Genomic DNA, 21,003 nt, shown 5'->3' on the forward strand with positions numbered 1-21,003 from the left:
CATGCACACTGACCTGCAGAGTTTGGGGCACTTTTACTCTTGTTTTTTTTGTTTTTTAACGCTTTATTGCCTCGTTTTAAATATTTAAATTAACTAAACAAAGGAAGGATAGAGGAGGATGAACATGTTGCAACCCTGTGAGATGTTTATAAACAATGAGGGGGCATCATTAGTGCCAATAGGAGCAACCAACATCCAAAACAAACTCCAAACTTACCCTCGGGAAGCTGTGCAGGAAAAGTTTCTCCTTTTTTAAAAGAGAGAAACACATCTGATATAAGTTGCTTTGAGTGCACCGAGCTGCAGCTTCTCAACCGGCTGCGATATTTGATGTTGCAGAGAGAGAGAGACACACACACACAATTTGGAAAGAGGCAGAGAGAGAGAGAGAAAGAAGAGAGAGGAGGTGGTGGAGGGAAAAGCACATTAATTTATCACATTTTTTTACCTCCGTGGTTGATTTACCTGGGTTTTTCCCGAGGTATGATTTCTTCCCTCGGTCGACACAGTCCGGTAATTCTTCTATGAGTCAGTACAAACGCTGTTTTTTCCAAAATTAAAAAAAATTGTCAATTCTTCTCGCTAAACAATCAGTCCGCACATCCAAGATGGCTACCAGGAACACCTCCTCCTCCGATGCCCTGTTGGACAGGAATCCCGCCCACCTCGCCTCCTGATTGGTCCACTCAAGCAGCTCCTGCACTCCTATTGGTTTATTCGAGCTGTCAATCAAGAGAGGCTGGTTTTACTACTTCCAGCATAACTCCTGCTATGATTGGACAGTTTGGAAGAGGTCAAAGGGTAAATTGAATTTTTGGTTTTATGACCCGCTCCATAGACACACCACCACCGCTGTAAGGCGCAAGGTGTTCTGGGAAATGTAGTTCAACCTCTGCTTTGAACAGTGTGGCTATAGTTTAATAAATATGATCATATTTATGTGACGTTCTTTTTACATAAAGGTAGATATTACTTTATTGTCATTGTACAGAACATAAAACCAAATTTAGGTGCGCTCAAAACCGGATTTGTATATCAAAATAATAAATAAATACAAATTCAGGGTGTCCACAAAGTCTCTTTACAATTTAAAAAATTCATTACAAAAGCAATTGATGAGATATGTTAATCAGATTTCTTCTATGTACTCAGTGGTTATCAAAGTTTTTAATCACATTGCATTTGTGTATCATGTATGGAACAAAGATACGGGACATCATGAGGCTCTGCTACAGCGAACATGGTGAGAAATCGAGTACCGTCTTGATGTGCTTCGTGCAACTAATGGAGCCCATATAGAGGTGTATTAAATGATTACATTTCCACAGATTTGTCTATTCATTTGCTTTTGTAATAAATGTGCTAAATTGTAAAGAGACTTTATGGACACCCTGTAGTTTAATAAATATGGTCATATTTATGTGACATTATTCAAATTTAGGTGCGCTCAAGACCAGACTCGTATATCAAAATAATAAATAAATAGAAATAGTTAAGAATAAATAAATGCATCTATTCATCACTTATATACAGTACTCCAATCACTCATTCATGCCAGCGTATGCAGTTAAAATGGGATAAAAAAGAAGGTGCTCATAGATATTATTGTACACTCTTATAATGAACAAATGATTTCATATTTTGTTGTGATGTGTTCCAGGTGTTTGCTTTCAGTTCAGAGTTCATTATGGTGATGGCTTTGGGATAAAAAAAAAACTGTTCATAAAGCGTGTTGTGCGTGTTTCTGGGAGTTTGTTCCTGATATGTGGAGCCTAAAAACTGAACGTTGTCTCTCTATGTTTAGTTTTGACTGTAGAGACAGAAAGAAGACCGGTCCCAGATGATCGGAGACGTCTCGATGATTCACAAAGTAGCAGAAGATCATGAAGGTAATTTTAACCCTTAACTATTCAATGATTTATAAACCAACAGTGTAATAATTTAAACTAATTATTCTACAAACAGGAAGCCAGCGTTTATCTACTTGTTAGGATCCACCATTGTCTGAGCTGTAAAGCACAACTAGTCTTCTTGGGGTCCACATTTAAAAACAAACATTTAACATTGCAGTCAACACAATTTGCAAACATAAAACACATATTAAAGTCTGTGTAAAGTAAGAATAAATATGTGTTCTGAGTTTGACATACCACAGAAAAATGTGTTGTTAACCACCCTGCCAAATTTGAATGATTAAAAAAATCGCCAAATATATGAAATTAGGCTTCAAAGTTGTGTAAAACTCAGCCTCTCTCTCTGGTACCAAACGCCCCCTACCAAGTGTCACCTGTCAATCAAAGTCACCACCTCTACCAGAAACATGGACACTACGTCTGAAAGCTTTCTGCTGGTAACTCAGCGGCTAACTCGGCGGCTAGCTCAGCTGCTAGCTCGGCGGCTAACTCAGCTAACTGGCTAACTGTAGACTGTAGTAGTAGTAGTGTGTGCTGAATGTATTTATACAGCTACAACAGCAGGGCGGGTTTATGCTAATGATTTATGACCTATTTAATGTGTTTAGAAGAAAATGTCTGAATTCACTTTACACGGTCTTTAAAGAATGAGGTACAAGTCTGAATGCTAGAGCTTTACAGTGAGAGGATCTGGTGGCTCTGATATGCTGTGTGGAGCATTTTGCTGGCATGCCTTGGGTCCACTTGTCCGAAAGGGTCACTGCAAATCAATACAAACTTGCTCTGAGTGATCACCTTATCCTACGATGACACATTTCTATCCTGATGGGAGTAGACTCTTCCAGGATGACAATGCTCCCGTCCAAACAGTATTAGGAGTCACTGAATGGTTTGATGAGTATGAAAATGAAGTGAATCATATGCTGCGGCCTTCACAGTCACCAGATCTCAACCCAGCTGAACAGCTATGGGAGAGTTTGCATTGACATGTGAGACATTGCTCTCTACTACTATCATCAAAACACCAAATTAAGAAGGATGATATTCATATATCATCAGTATCAGACACTTGGAGAATCAATACCAAGGAGCAATGAAGCTGTTCTGGTGGCGAAACACTTTACTAAGAAACTATGTTGGGGTTTCTTTTAATTTGATTCCTGTTTGTAGATTAATACATTTAATTAAAACAATGAGTATCATGACAAACCTGTAAGGATTAAGTTGACTCACCTGCACGCTATAAGAAGACATCTCGGTCATATTAAATATGTGGAAAACAAAATGTAAAAGTAAAGTAGTATTGTAACATTTTAGTCTATAAAGTATACAATTATAAATACAATAGTACCATTTATACATATTAATACAATCAAACATATTCAGTATGAACTTGATGTGCAGATATAAGTGAGATACTGGAACATTATCAGAAACTTACAAACACATAACTTAACTAAAACTAAAATTCACCCGACACACAATGAAAATAAAACCAAAGGCTGTAAATGAGTTGGTGATATTCAAATAAATGATATTCTCAGTGGTGAAATGTGACTAATTTATTCACATATTGTATGTTTATTGAAGTATTTCCATATTATAATACTTTAAACTTTAAAGTTCTACTCCATGACTCTGGTGTGACCTTTACATTATTCTTCTGCAATGACGGTAAAACCAGGCGTCTGCTATAGACACTGATAGCAGTTAGAGCGCTGTAGGTGTGAAGTAACTCTGCTCCTCATGTAGTAGATGTGTGAGCTCATTTTAAGTGTTCCCAAACAAAATGAGGATGTTTGGCATATTAGAAGCACAAACCACCAATGCTTACAAACTGCTAGACTGTCACAAAGAGAGACAAATATATGCATCATTCTGCAGCCTCTAAGAGTCGTCGTCGTCGTCGTCTTCTGCCACTTATCCGGGGTCGGGTCCGGGGGCAGCAGGGAAGCCCAGACTTCCCTCTCCCCAGCCACTTCGTCCAGCTCTCCGAGGCGTTCCCAGGCCAGCCGAGAGACATAGTCTCTCCAGTGTGTCCCGGGTCTTCCCCGGGGTCTCCTACCGGTGGGACGTGCCCTGAACACCTCACCAGGGAGGCGTCCGGGAGGCATCCTGATTAGATGCCCAAGCCACCTCATCTGGCTCCTCTCGACGTGGAGGAGCAGCGGGTCTACTCCGAGCTCCCTCCGGATAACTGAGCTTCTCACCCTATCTCTAAGGGAGAGCTCAGCCATCCTACGGAGGAAGCTCATTTCGGGCGCTTGAACCCGCAATCTTGTTCTTTCGGTCACTACCCAAAGCTCATGACCATAGGTGAGGGTAGGAACGAAAATCGACTGGTAAATCGAGAGCCTCTAAGAGTCCATAAGTGAACTAAAACAGTCTCATTCACCTTCATCTTATTTCCAGAATGAAGCTTGTGACAGAAATATAACGCTCTTTAAAACCTCACAGTGAAAGCTTCACACAGTAATTACTGAATGTTGAGAAACACTTCTAATCACCACAGATGTGTGAGATTATTTAGTGAGTCAGGAATCTGTGCAGACATGATGATGGATGGATTAAAAGGGGGAAAGGGCCTACCAGCCTCCATTAGTACAGGGTTGATATTTATGTTGTGACACTGGATGAATGTGCAGAGTTTGACACATGAAGTGGAAAATCACATCAGATATTAATTATTATTAGTAGTAGTATGTTTTATGTCTTGAAACATGTGTGGAGCAGATGTTTACTTTCTCCACACATGACCAGAGTCCTGCAGTATAACAACAATTTGATGAAGTCAGGTGACATCAGGTGGTTTCCCATCAGCAGCTCAGAGGAAGATATATAAATTTGTCCAGAGGGGGGCGCTGTTACACCTCTGACATCTCTGTAAAGATAAACTCAGGAATCAATCAGCAGTGAGTCACAAACACTAATAAACAGCCGACTACATTAATTATATAAAAGATTTAATATTTAGCCTCTTGCTTTGTTTGTGTTAACATGAAACAATGGTGAAAAAGTGAGTTTTTTCAAAATAGAAGTAAATGCTATAATGTTAAATGCTTAAAAAAGTAAAAGTGAGGATAGAAACGGAGGATAAATCGTGCAAACAGCAAAATGAAAAACAGCATCAGGTGTCCAAACATCAACAGAGGTGTTCAGTTTCTCTGGTTGAGCAGTTTTCAGCGTACACAGTTTCACATTAGTTCAGAAGCTTCTAGCTTGTAGGACACAGCTGAGCTGATGGTAGTGATGAAGAAACTGCCTCGTCATCCTCATGTTGGGGTTTTATTTCTTTGGTTGCTGTTTTCACTCTGAAGTTATCAGCCCCAGAACATCCACACAGAACAACAGAAGAAGAATAACACATTACTGCAGCCCCACAAGCTCCAGAGAGCTGATCTGTAGCTGACAGTGACCCCTGACCTCCCAGAAAGTCATCACATCTCTACACATTATATGACATTAGCCTACAAACCATCATACATGTTATATTACAGGTATTATTATATATGTTATAATGTGACTTTCATGCACTGACAAAGCTAAGAAACCCCAGAATAAAGCCTGATATGCCTCTCAACCTTCTTTAACTTGGGTAAAAACAAGCAAATGTTACTTTCACTTTCATTCATAACCTGTTTAGGTCAATTTAACCCAGATTTAAGTGACGTTGGTCTCATACTGAATTCTCATTGGCTCAGAAGGAGGCTGAAGGCAGGACTCGTGCCAGTCCTACACGCAGATCAGCGGTGTGCCACACAAGAGGAGCAGTCCGTGTATCCGTGGATAAAAGAAATATCAGATTCTGTAGTTCAGAATGAAGATCTTGGTTTTTCTGGTCCTCCTGGGTCTACACAGCGCAGCAGCAGGTTAGTTAATATAGTTTTTTTGTTTTTAGTCGGTTGATGGTTTAATAAAAGGCTTTATATTTGTAGACATGGTGATACTAATTTACGGTTTCAGATGTTTATTTCCCTGACTTCCTTGTAGATTATAGAAATGTTTAAGAAGTCACAAACTCATTATGTTAAAGTTATTTAGGCTACTTTAACATAATTATTAGCTACAAACTACTTTCTTTACTTAAAGTCCACTTTAAATCCTGTCTGTACAACGTATAGATTAATGTCTGTTTTTTGGCCAAATTTCCAAAGAGGATATTAAAACGAGGATATTTTTTCTTTCCTGTTTTAAAATCAAGGTCATTATTTGATTGTATAATAATGTTTTAGGATCTTTTAAATTAACTCGGTCCGAGCTCGTTCTGGACAAAATGGCAGCATACATAGTCCAAAATAAAATAAATAAATAAAACAGTGAAAATTTAACAAAAACACAACAAAACACGTTTTAAACTACACTTTAAGGCAGCTGTAGCTACTTTATTTTATTAACAAGTTGTCCATGACGTCATGTTTTGTATGAAAATGTTGACACTTGTTTCAAACAAACAATAATAATGAAAATCACATCCTCAGTCAACGTGTAACCATTAATGTTGTGATATGATGTTTATTTCCCTGACTTCCTTGTAGATTATAGAAATGTTTACAAAGTCACAAACTTATTATGTTAAAGTTATTTAGGCTACTTTAACACAACAATTAACTACAAACTACTTTCTTTATTTAAAGTTCACTTTAAATCCAGTCTGTGCAACGCGTTGATTAATGTCTATTTTTTGGGCACATTTTCTTTGTTTCTGAAAAGAGGATATTAAAATTATTATTATTATTAAAACGTATATTTTTTTTCTTCCTGTTTTTAAATCAAGGCCATTATTTGATGTTATAATATTTTAATAGGAGCTTTTAGATCGACTCTGGACAAAATGGCAGCACAAAATAATCCAACACACACTCAGATAAAAATTTAAGTTCAGATTTAAGTTGATGTCATGTTTCTATTAAATATTAATATTTGTTCCAAACAACAATAATTAAAATCACATCCTCAGTCAGTGTGTAACTATTAATTTAGTGATATTAGTCATTACTTATTATTGTAGAAATGATGTAAATGTATTAACAAACACTTTTCAGTCTTAAAGACGTCACTACATTTCATCTGAAGTGTGTATAATTAACATCTACAGACTGCTGAAGGTTTTTATTAGTAACCAACATGAGTCAGCAGATGGCGCTGTTTTCATAGATATTGATGCTGAAGACAAACAACTTCCTGCTCTGATGGCTCAATATTTAATATCATTCACTAATGATTGTAAACTAAATGACTGACATCCATCATTTATTTTGTTTAAACTTGACAAATATCACAGATCTCATGTTTAAAATGTTTAATACTGAGTTTAGTAAGTTTTGTAATGTCACAACATTATGTCTGATTCTGTAATTTGGTGATCAAATAGTTGTTAAAGTGATTTTTTTAAAACAAAAATTTAAAAATGTATTGTTTTACTTACATTTCTATGACTTACTTTTGTTTGGACAAAACAAAACATTTAAAAATGTTGTTTTAAAAATTGTGCTTTTATAAAAAATCTCTTTACTTTGCTTTAATTTTTTCCCAATTTCTGCAATTTTTCTGATAAAAGAATAAATAAAACATCACAATTATTATCACAATTTTTGAGAAAAACTGCAAAATAATAATTATAATCTAACAGTGAAATGATGGAGGGACTGACATATAGTTAGTCACAGGTTTGTGGTTTCACATTTCAAAGTAAAACAATAATGAGCAGCAGACGCTACTAATGATGCATCCTGAAGAATAAACGTCTCCACTAACTGGAAAATAAACTGGAGTTTAATTCACACTGAACAAGAATACATCTATCAATGAAAGTCAGACATGTGAATCATCTGATGTGTCAATAAGTGACTGCTTTAATATTTTATTTCAGCTTTTATTTTTATTTCTTTTTTATCTTTTATTTTATTTTATAAGTTTGTTCTATGGAATCAGATTTGTTTGATGTTTAAAAGGTTTTGCTTGATCATTCTGACACAAATCTGATTCCATAGTGTTCAAGACATAATTCTATCAATTAATTTCTTAATCTCACAACAGAGATTCTCAGGAGGATGTACTGTAGCTTCTTTTGATTCTGTGCACAGAAAATTATTTTGTTTTATTTTATTTAATGTAAAACTTTAATTCAAAAAACTGAAATGAACTTTTTTTTTGCAGTGACTCACTCTCTGAAGAAATTCTACACTGCGTCCTCTCAAGTCCCAAACTTCCCAGAGTTTGTAGATGTTGGGATGGTTGATGATGTTCAGATACATATCTATGACAGTAACACCAGGAAAAAGGTACCCACGCAGGACTGGATGAACAAAGTCACAGAAGATGATCCACAGTACTGGGAGAGGAACACTGAGATCGTTAGGGGTAACCAGGAGGTCTTCAAAGCCAGCATTGAAATTTTAAAGCAGAGTTTCAACCAAACTGGAGGTTTGTTCATGTTTCACTGTTTACTGATAAAATGATGTTTATACTTTCATCCTGCAGAACAGGACACACACACACACACACACACACACACACACACACACACACACACTAGTGACTAATCCTGAATAAAAGTCTCCTTCAGTGATAAACATGTAAAATAAACAGGACTAGTGGTGAGTGAACAACTAAAATGAGTTTGTTTCAGTGAAACTCAGTTCATATACAATCTAATGGTGTTTTGATGGCCAATTCATTTTACACAACATCTCAGACGTTGCTAAGGAGTAACTTAAAAGTAATGTAACTAATAGTATAATTGATTACCTTCTACAGGAAGTAATAAGGTTTAGTATTTTAAATAACAATTAATGTGTAATACAATGCCAGTACAGTTTTAGAGTAATGACTCCAACACTGATGACAGCTGACTGTGCTGAGATCTCTCTCTGGTTTACTGCAGTCTGTGTCTCTGTCTCTGTCTCAGGTGTCCATGTTTACCAGTGGATGTACGGCTGTGAATGGGACGATGATACTGGAGAGGTTAATGGATTTAATCAGCATGGTTATGATGGAGAAGACTTCATAGCATTTGACCTGAAGACAGAGACATGGATCGCTCCAAAACAACAGGCTGTCAACACCAAGCTGAACTGGGACAATGACAAAGCTTGGATCGCACAGAGAAAGAACTACCTCACCCAGATTTGTCCTGACTGGCTGAAGAAGTATGTGAACTATGGGAGGAGCTCTCTGATGAGAAAAGGTAGAATCACATGACCTCATGTAGTTTCATGAACACAACAATGTTAATATGCCTCCTCTGTTTCTAACTTACAGTAACATTACAATAAGTATGAACCAACATACAGAGACCTGCTGAGTCTCAGTTTACACACATTTCTCTTTCATTTTCTCTCTCACCTCTCTTCATCTCTCTGCCTCCCTCCTCATTTACCACATTTTCTGTCTGTCACTCTTTCACATATTTGTCACCACTCTTTTTCTCCACTTTCTGTCTCTTTCCTTATCACATTTCTATCTTACACTTTGTCTCTCTCACTATCCTCCTCCTCTCTTTCTCATCTAGTCTCTCACTCTTCATCTGTCTTTCTTCTTTTCTGTTCCTCCTTCCCTTTCTCAACCACGCTTCAATAAGGTTTATTTGCATGTTATACTGTATATATATGTTGCTGATACATTTAAATACATCACATCAATCAGGGATGATGATAATAATATACTGTAAATAATAATAATAAAGAAACTATAAACTGTCTTTGTCTTTACTCTCCAGTTCTTCCCTCAGTGTCTCTCCTCCAGAAGACTCCCTCCTCTCCAGTCAGCTGCTTCGCTACAGGTTTCTACCCTGACAGAGCCGAGATGTTCTGGAGGAAAGATGGAGAGGAGCTTCATGAGGAGGTGGAGCTTGGAGCGATCCTCCCCAACCATGATGGATCCTTCCAGATGAGTGTTGAGCTGGACCTTTCAAAAGTTGCACCTGGAGACTGGGGAAAGTATGAATGTGTGTTTCAGCTCTCTGGTGTGAAGGACGACATCACCAAACTGGACAAAGCTGTGATCAAATCCAACGAAAGTAAGACTAGGATTAGAAGTAATGAATATGGAAAAGCAGATTTTAGAGTAACAGTATATTTTCATGTGTGCTTTGTTGCCTTATGTGTTTTCATTTGTTTCATTCATCCATTTTCTTATGAATAATTTACTTCTCAGGTCAGTTGAAAAGCAATTGATGTGACCCACCTATGTGACCACCAATTATTTTCTTAATTTAGTCATAGAAATTATTGTTGACCAGCACCTATTTATTTGTGCCGTCTGTCCACTGTTTGCTTTGATGACTACTGAACAATTTCAATAATGAAACATACAAAACTAAAATATTAAACACTGCACATTTGTTATTTGACCACATTTGTACATTTATTTTTATTAAAATAATTTTTCAGACCATGTGTAACCACAACGAAGAGATTATAGTAGCTTTTCTGCATTCATGTAATCTGATAACAGTTTTCAGTATCTTTTATTATGCTCACACAGAGCTGAAAATATGATACTAAAAAACTTCCAAGAAAGAAACCAACACTGACATACAGCTAAATGAAGAGAGTAAAGGTAGACAAGAATATAAGCATAAACACATACATATATTGTCTATATACAGCTTAAATTGTTGTTATTGTTATTATTTTATATACAGGATTATTGTCTGCTTGGATGTTCTTCCCCTCTAGCCGCCTTCATTTATTCAGGTTCTGACTATTTTTTTGTTGTTCTTTGCTCAACAGAGGACATGACCATCATCATCATTGCTGCAGTGGTGGTTGTTGCTCTCGTCCTCATCGGTGTCACTGCTGGAGTCGTGATTTACAAAAAGAAGCAAGGTGAGACAAAAACAGAATTTTCTCATTTATTCATTTCAGTTCTTTGATTTTAGACTTTGAGTTGATGCTTCTTATATCTGTACCTGGTTTTGCATCCCACAAAGACAGTAGTATGATGATCTATGTATATATAGGAAAATAAATATCAAAGGATCAGTTTATAAGAAAGGATTATATTTCTTTGGTAGAAGGTGTTAAAGATATTCTGGTATTTCGGTATTTGTTAGAGCTGAACTGATTTGTGTCCTTGCCTTACTTTTTTTAGCCCATTGCCCTCCTAGTCCTCGTAAGTAAAATGTTTTTATTCCTTTTAACCTGACTGACCCTTTGCACTTTGCTGCAGATTACATATTTCTACATATTCTACAGTTCAGTGTTTGATAAGTAGACTGACTGGTTTCTGACTTTACAGCCTCTGACTGTAGCTCTGAGGTCAATGAGAAACTGAATCCACAACCCTGAATGACAAACACACCAACCTGCACAGTGAGTTATTTTACTGTTTGAATACTGTTTATAGCTCTTGTTAAACAAAGTTACCTCAAACTATCCGCCAAATAATGTCATTAACTTGTTTAATTATTCAACACAAAAACGTCTGTGAAATTTTGCAGTTGTAATTTGTTTTTAACTAAACAAATATGATAGATTACAGAGCCCCTCTGGTGTCATGGTAAAAAAAAAAAAAAAAATTCTGGCCACAATCTAGCTATAACGTGCGCCCGAAATACTAATTCATGGCAACGAAATACTAATTTGTGACATAACTACTGAACTACTGAATGTGTCTGTAGTGTTCTCTGGACATTTGTCCTTCAATAAAATCTCGGAAGATTAAAAGTTCACTATATTATTGATCAGTCTGATGAAATGTGTTATATTCCTTTAAACCATTATGTTAACACTTTGATGATGTTCGTGCTTGGTCCTGATTTGCTGAAGTCCGTTTTACACTGCTATATAACAGCTAATAAAACCCTGATAAGAAAATTGTGCAATCCTTTATTACCACTGATAATATCTGATCAATCATCAGATCAAATCATTCAGCTGCATCAAGTTTAAAGTTTCAAAGAGCAGCTGTGGAAGCCTAATGATGCAAAAAGTAGACTGAGTCACACTACCAAATTATAACACCATTTATATTTTGTTCTACTTGTGTATTTATGTGATACAGGATTTGTGCAATTTACTTTTATTTCTGTGTTTTTTTTATTAGCAATTTAATTTATATTTATATATTAGAATTGTTTATACTCAATTTACTTTTTGGTATTTTAGAGATTAGATTAGATTAGAGATTATCAGGAGGATACTTTTTGTATCTAACTTTTGTATTTATGGTTGTTATTTCCATAAATACCAAAATGATCCATCTATAAAATATCTATATGGAGAAACCTTCTACAGTGCTGCATGCTGCATATGATAATTACATATTTAGAAAGTAGAACTAAAGTGATTCATTACAAGATGATTAGTTAAAACATTTCAATTCAATTTATATTTTTTGAATTGAATTGAAATGTATCATGGATACATGTATTTCCTCATTGAAGTTTGTAAAAAAATATAGTTAAAATCTCGTTCTCGTGAACCCAATATTGTGTCTTGTCTTGTCTCGTGAGCTGAGTGTATCGTCACACCCCTAATATTAATATTATTAATTAGTATTTTGTACTTATTTCTTGGCCACAAATTAGTATTTCGTGCACACGTTATAGCTATATTGTGGCAACAATTTATTTATTTTTTTGACCATGACACCAGAGGGGCTCCGTAATATATAGATAAATAAGAAGATAAATATGAAGCTTTCTTAAATAAAGTAATCTTATCAAAAAAGGAGCAGAAACCTTCACATGAGAGGCTCAGAAAAGGGTTTTATTTAAAAGTTTATGAGGTAAAAAGAAGTGATGGTAGTTAAAATGTATTGGATATAAATACTTCAGTGACTCAATCATTGACATTTTAGGTCTGTATGATCCATCTTAGATATAATAGGACAGATGTGTGGTTTTGTGAACAATTATGTGATTATGTTATGTTATTCACTATTTCATGTAATTATTTTCTTTCTGTCGCTTTAGGTTTACGGAGGAATCGTGCAGTGGAACGAAGACAGATCCCAAAGTCTTCAGTTCATCTGTAAACTGAATAAATTAGTTTTAATCATTCATGTCATAAATTACAGTTGGAGAGTTCAAATCTGGTCAATCTTATAGTTTGTGATTACTAAGATTTGTAAAACCAGGTGTGTCAGACAACCAAAGCATCATAGTGCTCTTCATACATACACAATAATAAATAATACACAATATCCATAGTTTTTCTGGTGGTGGGTTTTACCTGGTAAAATCAAGCACACACACACACACACACACACACACACACACATAATGAAATACACAGTGATAAAGGGTTAAATACACACAGTCAATATTGTTTTCCAGTTGTGTAAATAGTTTTAGACTAATTAGTAATAATTTATGTGTTTGGTGTTTTATTAATTAACGGTGTTTCCATATCTGTCTGTTAATCAGTCTTTTCCTTATTGTATATTTTGTACATTTGTTTAGTAAAAAAAACATGGGTGTTCTTTTCCAGAGTTTCTATAAACATACAAGATGTTGAATAATAATGCTTAAAATCACTTGAATTACAGACGATAAAGACACATTTTGTTGCACTGCTGTTTGATTTCTTTTGTATTTTGTGTTTAATTTTTTAATAAAATCTCCAAAATTCCAAAAGTTTGTCTCTTTCTGTAAATCCACACATAATGTATGTTTACTCATATGTGACTAGTTACAGTATTATCACAAACTAAATGAACATGGCTCCAACCTTAGTAAACATAGGCTTAGTAAAAAAAAAAAAAAAAAAAAAAAAAAAAGCCTTTTTCATCAGTTGTAAAAATGTTTTGTGTAGTTGGTATTTTATCTGTTATTAGACTTTTCAGATCTTAACACCTTATATAAGGACAATTACTGTGTACAATAATTATTTCGCCTGTAATAACCTTGACATGAGTCCATGACGATTTTTATTGCGGTTGTAGTTTTCAGTTTGTCCACTAGATGGTGCCACAGAGCAGCAGGGCCGCTGAGTCTGTTTACTGTATATTAATATAAATGTATATATACTGTCCATTAGTGAGCTGGAAAAATAAGAACTTTATAATAAGGTTTAAATAAAATTATATACCCGAGTAAGTAGATTTATCATCAAGTATTGTTATTTTTATTATTTTTATTTTTATTCAGGAGTGTTTTCAACCCCAGAACATCCACACAGAACAACAGAAGAAGAATAACACATTACTGCAGCCCCACAAGCTCCAGAGTGCTGATCTGTAGCTGACAGTGACCTCTGTCCTCCCAGAAAGTCAATACATCTCTGCACTTTATATGACATTAGCATACAAAATATTATATGTTATATTACACGTATTATTATATATTTTGTAATAATAACTAACAAACCAAAATAAAGCCTGCATGCCTCTCCACGATCTATAACTTGGTTAAAAACGAGCAAATGTTATTTTCACTTTCGTTAACAATCTGTTTAACCCAGATTTAAGTGACGCTGGTCTCATACTTAATTCTCATTGGCTCAGATGGAGGCTCAGGTCCAACCCTCAGTTAAGAAGTGTGACTCACAAGAGGAGCAGGCTGTGTGTCCGGATTAAAAAAACATTTCCGTTAACAGTAAAGATGTGGATTATGTAGTTCAGAATGAAGGTCTTGTTTTTTCTGGTCCTCCTGGGTCTACACAGCGCAGCAGCAGGTGAGTTAATAGAGTTTTTTTGGGTCGGTTGATGGTTTAAGAAAAAAGCTTTATATGTTTACACATGGTGATACGAATTTAAGATTTCTTTCATAGTATTTAATGTGAAGTTCCCTGACTTCTTTTCAGATTGTATTAGTGTTTAATACAATCTAAAAAAGGAAGACACTACCACGGGGCTGCTGCAACTATTACAGTTGATTTGGGGTACATCTCATTATTAAAATAAGAAGTTAAATAATCTATGTTTCATCACAGCAGTGTATATTAATGCGCCATCTATTGTCATATTTAGGTATTGCAACAACTAACATATTACAGGACTGAAGACACAATAACATGTGTTGGAACTTGAATGGCTACAGAGCAGAAGGCAGGGCTGGAGATAATTCAACCATCAAGTTAAACAAACAAAGTCTTAATTCCCAGGCAGAGAGAAAGAGAGAGAGTTTGGTGATCAAATAGTTGTTATTGTTTTTTCACAAAAGAATTACTAATGTGCAATAATAGACTGGTTTAATATTTTATTTCAGACTATATGTGATTTTTGCATCAATTTAATCAATTAATGATTGATATAACAGAGATTATCAGGAGGATGTATGGTAGCTTCTTCAGATTCTGTGCACAGAAAAGTATTTTACTTGATGTAAAAGTTATTTATAAAACTATAATTCAGAAAACTGAAATAATGACATGAACGTTTTCTTACAGTGATTCATTCTCTAAAGAATATCTACACTGGGTCCTCTCAAGTCCCAAACTTCCCAGAGTTTGTGGTTGTTGGGATGGTTGATGATGTTCAGATACAGCACTATGACAGCAACACCAGGAGACTAGTACCCAAACAGGACTGGGCAAACAGAATCACAGAAGATGAACCTCAGTTCTGGGAGAGGGGGACTTTCAGATGTTTGGGTCTCCAGCAGTTCTTCAAAGGCTACATTGAAACTTTAAACCATCGCTTCAACCACACTGGAGGTTTGTTTATGTTTCACTGTTTAATAAAATGCTGAGATCTCACTCTGGTTTACTGCAATCTGTGTCTCTGTCTCTCTCTCAGGTGTCCATATTCTCCAGTGGATGGCTGGCTGTGAATGGGACGATGAGACTGGAGATGTTAGTGGATTCAGACAGGTTGGTTACGATGGAGAAGACTTCCTATCGTGGGATGTGAAGACAAATACATGGATCGCTCATAAACAACAGGCTGTCATCACCAAAAACAATTGGAACAATAACAAAGCACATCTAGCATATTATAAGAACATCCTCACCCAGAGGTTCCCTGACTTGCTGAAGAAGTTTGTGAACTATGGGAGGAGCTCTCTGATGAGAACAGGTAGAATCACATGACCTGATGTAGTTTCATGAACACAACAATGTTAATATGCCTCCTCTGTTTCTAACTTACAGTAACATTACAATAAATATGAACCAACAAACAGAGACCTGCTGAGTCTCAGTTTACACACATTTCTCTTTCATTTTCTCTCTCACCTCTCTTCATCTCTCCCTGCCTCCCTCCTCATATACCACATTTTCTCTCACTCTTTTTCCATATCTATAACCACTCTTTCTCTCCATTTGCTGTCTCTTTCTCTTTTACTTTTCTGACTCTCACTCTCTCTCTCTTATTGTCTTTCTTCTCATCTATCTCTTCCTCCTCCCTCCTTTTCTCAAACACACTTCAGTGAGGTTTATTTTATACCGTATAATTGTTACAAATACATTTAAATACATAACATCAATCAGGAATGATAATATGCAGTAAATAACAATAAAAAACAACTATGAATTGTCTTTTATTTTATTTTTACTCTCCAGACCTTCCCTCAGTGTCTCTCCTCCAGAAGACTCCCTCCTCTCCAGTCAGCTGCTTCGCTACAGGTTTCTACCCTAACAGAGCCAAGATATTCTGGAGGAGAGATGGAGAGGAGCTTCATGAGAACGTGGAACTTGGAGAGATCCTCCCCAACCATGATGGATCCTTCCAGATGAATGTTGAGCTGAACCTTTCATCAGTCACACCTGAAGACTGGAGGAGGTACGAATGTGTGTTTCATCTCTCTGGTGTGAAGGACGACATCATCACCAAACTGGATAAAACAGTGATTCAGACAAACTGGAGCAAGACCAGTGATAGAAGAGATGGAGGTGAGAAGTACACTTAGTTTACTTTCATCTGATTTGAAGTTTTGTCTTATTTGTGATTGACCAGGTTGTTTGTCTCCTTCAGTGTTTTCTTTAGTTGTTTGTCTCTGTTTTCTTAGTCATCTAGATTTTATTTGTGTCTTTGGACGTCAGAAGAATTCATGAGGAGTTTTTAATCTGTTTTATTTTTTCAAATGAAGGATATTTCCACATGTCAGAGCTTCAAGCCTCCTCTAACATCTACTTCTTTATTTCTGTTTTCCCCTCACACAAGTGCTCTTACAGCAGTTGAAGGCACCGTTATTTATTAGATATTTACACAAGTTTAAATTTAGCCTGTCAAAGTATAATTATGATCAACACTGTAACACAGTTTTCATCAGGTCAGTATTTTAATATAAATACTAAAATTCAAACAGTAATGTTTTACATGTCTGTGTTTCTGTTCAAACTAATGAGATTACTGTAAAACTTTGTGGTTTTAACTCCCAACACTGATTGTTCACTAAAACACACTCAGCATCAGCATGTTTGTCTTCTTCTTTTGACTTCCATTTGGAAACTTAAATGACTAAAATTGTGTTAATAAATAAAATCTGAAACATTAAGTAATGAAAGAGTGAGATAAACTAAGTTACATGTTCTGTTTTGGTTCTTTTGGTTCTTCAGATTTCCCTCTTGGTGCTGTTATTGTACTGTTGCTCCTGGTAGTCGGCATCATTGGATTCTTCCTTTGGAAAAAGAACGAGAAGGGAAAGGAAGGTGAGAGACAAAAGATGTTTTTACTTCTATATTTTTACTTCACAGATGTATTTAATATACATGTCTGTGCTATTGTTTTGGTGTTCATGTTGTTATAACATCATATATTTTACTTTTGGTGATAAAAAGTCCATACAGTGTAAATATTTGACAAACAATTAATAACATATTGTAATAATGACACAGATAGTGATGCTTTGTGTTCTTTCATAAATTGATGTCTTTGTGATGTTTTCTGTATTTCAGAATACAGAAAACATCAAACCCTGCTAACCCTAACCCTTTTAAATATTAAATGTGTGATAGTTTTATCTGATTATATTACATGACATTAAATAAAGATATTTTAGAATAATGAAATATATTAAAATGTAAATATGAACAACTTGACAGAAAGGCAGATATTAGTAATTTGTCACTCATGTTCAGTTTTGTCTCTCATGACGAAACTCTTCATATCAAATCAAAATGCTTTTCTTTTTGCAGCTACAGACGCTTCATCATCATCATCGTCATCATCAGTTGAAGTTCAAAATACTGGATGATGACTGTGAGTATGTCATTGTGTCATTTTAGTTTAATGAACTAAATATTTATAATACTAAAAGTCTCTCAAACTGTTGTATTATAAAGGTGAAAACATAGTTTGGACATGAACCTGTGATCAGGGGTGAAATCAGTGATTTGGGGCCCCAGACAACCCTGACTTTCTTTATTTTTATCTTTTCTCAACGTCATGTTGGTATTGGCAGTGGAAGAAATACTCAAAATTTTTATCTGAAATAAAACTATTAACTATTAAGAGTATATTCCTTCATACTACACAGGAAAGTAATTGTAAAGAGTGAAAGAGAGAGAAGTATTATTACCACAGTGTACTTCAACTTACTGTAATTTGAACAGTTTTATATAATTCTCGTTAGTTTAATGTATAATAATGCATCATATTTCAATAGTTGTGTTCTGTGAGTAAAATCTGAATGTGTAATTTAACCAGCAACATTTTATGTGTCAGGTTATTTTTCGGGGTTCAACAAGTTAGAGTAGTAACATGAGTCAATATTTTTCATATCTAAACATCATAATACATGTAAAGCCCCAGACAGTTGCCTAACTTGCCTGATGATGAAGTCCACCAGGTACCAAATGTTTTAGATTGAAGGAATCAGTCTAATGAAGTATTTCTCAGTGTGAGATCCAGTATAACTACAGAAAAATGTTGACATGTTGTTTTTTTATTATAACTCTGATGTCTGACAAACAAATTCAACCAATAACCAAAATGAATGTACCCAGAAATACCTCATACTGAATGACATGAAACAGACTTCATTATATGAACACCAACAGACTGGTTTCATGTCGTCTTAACAGGAAACCAGCGAAGGTGAGAATAGGAAGATGAACTTAAATAAATGACTGTGACCTCAAAAAATATTTTTAACAAAATTTCTGCTTCTGGTTTAGGACAAAGGGCAAAATTTCACAAACCTTTAATTGAACTGAGATTGAAATAACTGAACCTGAACCTGCATTCCTGCTTCATTCCTGTACTGTGACTGCTGTTAAATGCAGGTTGTCTTCTGTTAAACATGTGACACCATCATCAAAACACTAAATGAGGAAATATCTTTTGGAAGAATGGTGTTCATCCCTGCAGTAGATTTCAGAGACTTATAGAATCAATACTAAAGAGCATTACAGCTGTTCTAGCAGCAGGTAGTGGCCCAACACCTTACTAAGACACTTAATGACGGGGTTTCCTTTAATGTGTCACCTGTCTGTATGAATAAGACAATGCACAAAATCTTGCAAATATAATGTTCATTGGTGTTTCCTTACATGCTTCTTAACTATTGATTTCTGTGTTAATTTAGTCAGTAACACTAGTAAAGACCTACATGTTTTCATTGTTTCATATAGTACTGTACATTTAACAATATTAGTGTTTGCCTTGGGGAGTGAAAATCGGTCAGTCTGGTGATGTGTGTGTGACTTTAAACTGTGTTTCAATTGACTGTACTGATTTTATCTTTCAGTGTAAAGAGAAGAGAGAACTGGAGTGATATGATCCACCTTCTTGGTCTTTGTGAGGACCCGATCAACAGCATTCTGAATCAGCTGCAGCTCTCTGATTGACTTTTTAAAAAGACCCATGAACACAACGTTAGAGCAGTTGAGTTTACTGAAGATAAATGCATGGACAAGTGTTTCCAAATCCTGTTGAGACATTGATATATTCTTGAAAGAGAAAACAGAAACAGACGACTGAACAAAACTTGTCCTGGCCATTGAAACTACACTCATCACTTGTGGATGCCTCAGTTGTAGCTCCTTTGTTATTATATGTTTGATCAACTGACATGTTATATTTGCGGGACAAATGTTTATACACTATAGTATTCATCCATAAGAGTATATATTTTTGTATAATTACATATTTAAAGTATGTTGTCTTATTTAAAAAAAATGTATTAGCCTAATACACTAAAGTACAACCTTTAAAGTCCTTTAAAGAGAATTAGTGTCAAAATGTCTCACTTCAATAAAATAATAGAAGTCTATCCTACTATAAAGCTATTAACACCATTTCATTAATTACATTTGTATCAGAGTTTTTATCTTGTTGAATAATGTTTTAATACTTTAATCGTTCCTGTTCCTTTTGACCTCAGCATGAAATTTCATTGTGAAAATAAACCAGAGTTTCTTTAATACCATCCAGTTTGATTATTACTACACATGTAATAAATTAATAAATGAGACACTGAATAACCTTTGACCTCGACCTAATGTCTGCAGAGACACTTTGTCAGTAACACAATGGTGTTTCTTTTGTTCTTTATTCCCACACATGGAGTAACACTGTTTCTAATTAATTAGACTAACCACTTCATAGTTTACTGGTTTACACCCGTACAGGATTGTTTAACATGTCATTCAAACATAATCGGTACTAAAATGCTGCTATAACTGCCTCATCTCTTCTGGGAGGGCTTTCTAAAGGATTTTTAAACCTGTCTGCAAGGATTTGTTCACATTTGCTACGCCACAGTATCAATAGAATCAATAGAAAATAATTTTTGTTCACACCAAACTGATCTCTTTATGGACCTAGCTCTGTGCATGGTGTCGTTGTCATCTTGAAACTGGGAGAAATCCTCAGCAAACTGTGGCCATAAAGAACAGTATTGTCTATAATGTGACTGTGTGCTGCAGCATTAAGATTTCCCTTTTTCCTAAGAGTCTCAAACCATTGAAAAAAATACCAACATACGTTTGACCTCAGTGTACATAATTTAAACTTTTCAAATATAAAGTACCAGTCAAACGTTTGGACAGACATTCTCATTGATGTGAATGGGAAAGTGTGTCCAAACTTTTGACTGGTACTTTACATCACTAAAACACTTTCCTGGGTTTTTAATAAGGACACAGAAACACACTTTGGTTTGAAAATGAAATGATTTATATATTTGAATTTATTTTATTTACTATTATTATTAGTAGTAGTAGCTAAATATTTTCTGGATCATCATACTGTATGTCTCCTG

The 21,003-nt window shown here is 35.3% G+C and overlaps 1 pseudogene; it reads left to right on the forward strand.

Annotated features, from left to right (window-relative positions):
• The first annotated feature begins 5,670 nt into the window (after window positions 1-5,670).
• On the forward strand, window positions 5,671-19,844 carry LOC128373843 (uncharacterized; annotated as a pseudogene).
• The last annotated feature ends 1,159 nt before the right edge of the window (window positions 19,845-21,003 follow it).

The sequence above is a fragment of the Scomber japonicus genome, chromosome 15 (assembly GCF_027409825.1).
Source record: "Scomber japonicus isolate fScoJap1 chromosome 15, fScoJap1.pri, whole genome shotgun sequence".
Lineage (NCBI taxonomy): Eukaryota > Metazoa > Chordata > Actinopteri > Scombriformes > Scombridae > Scomber > Scomber japonicus.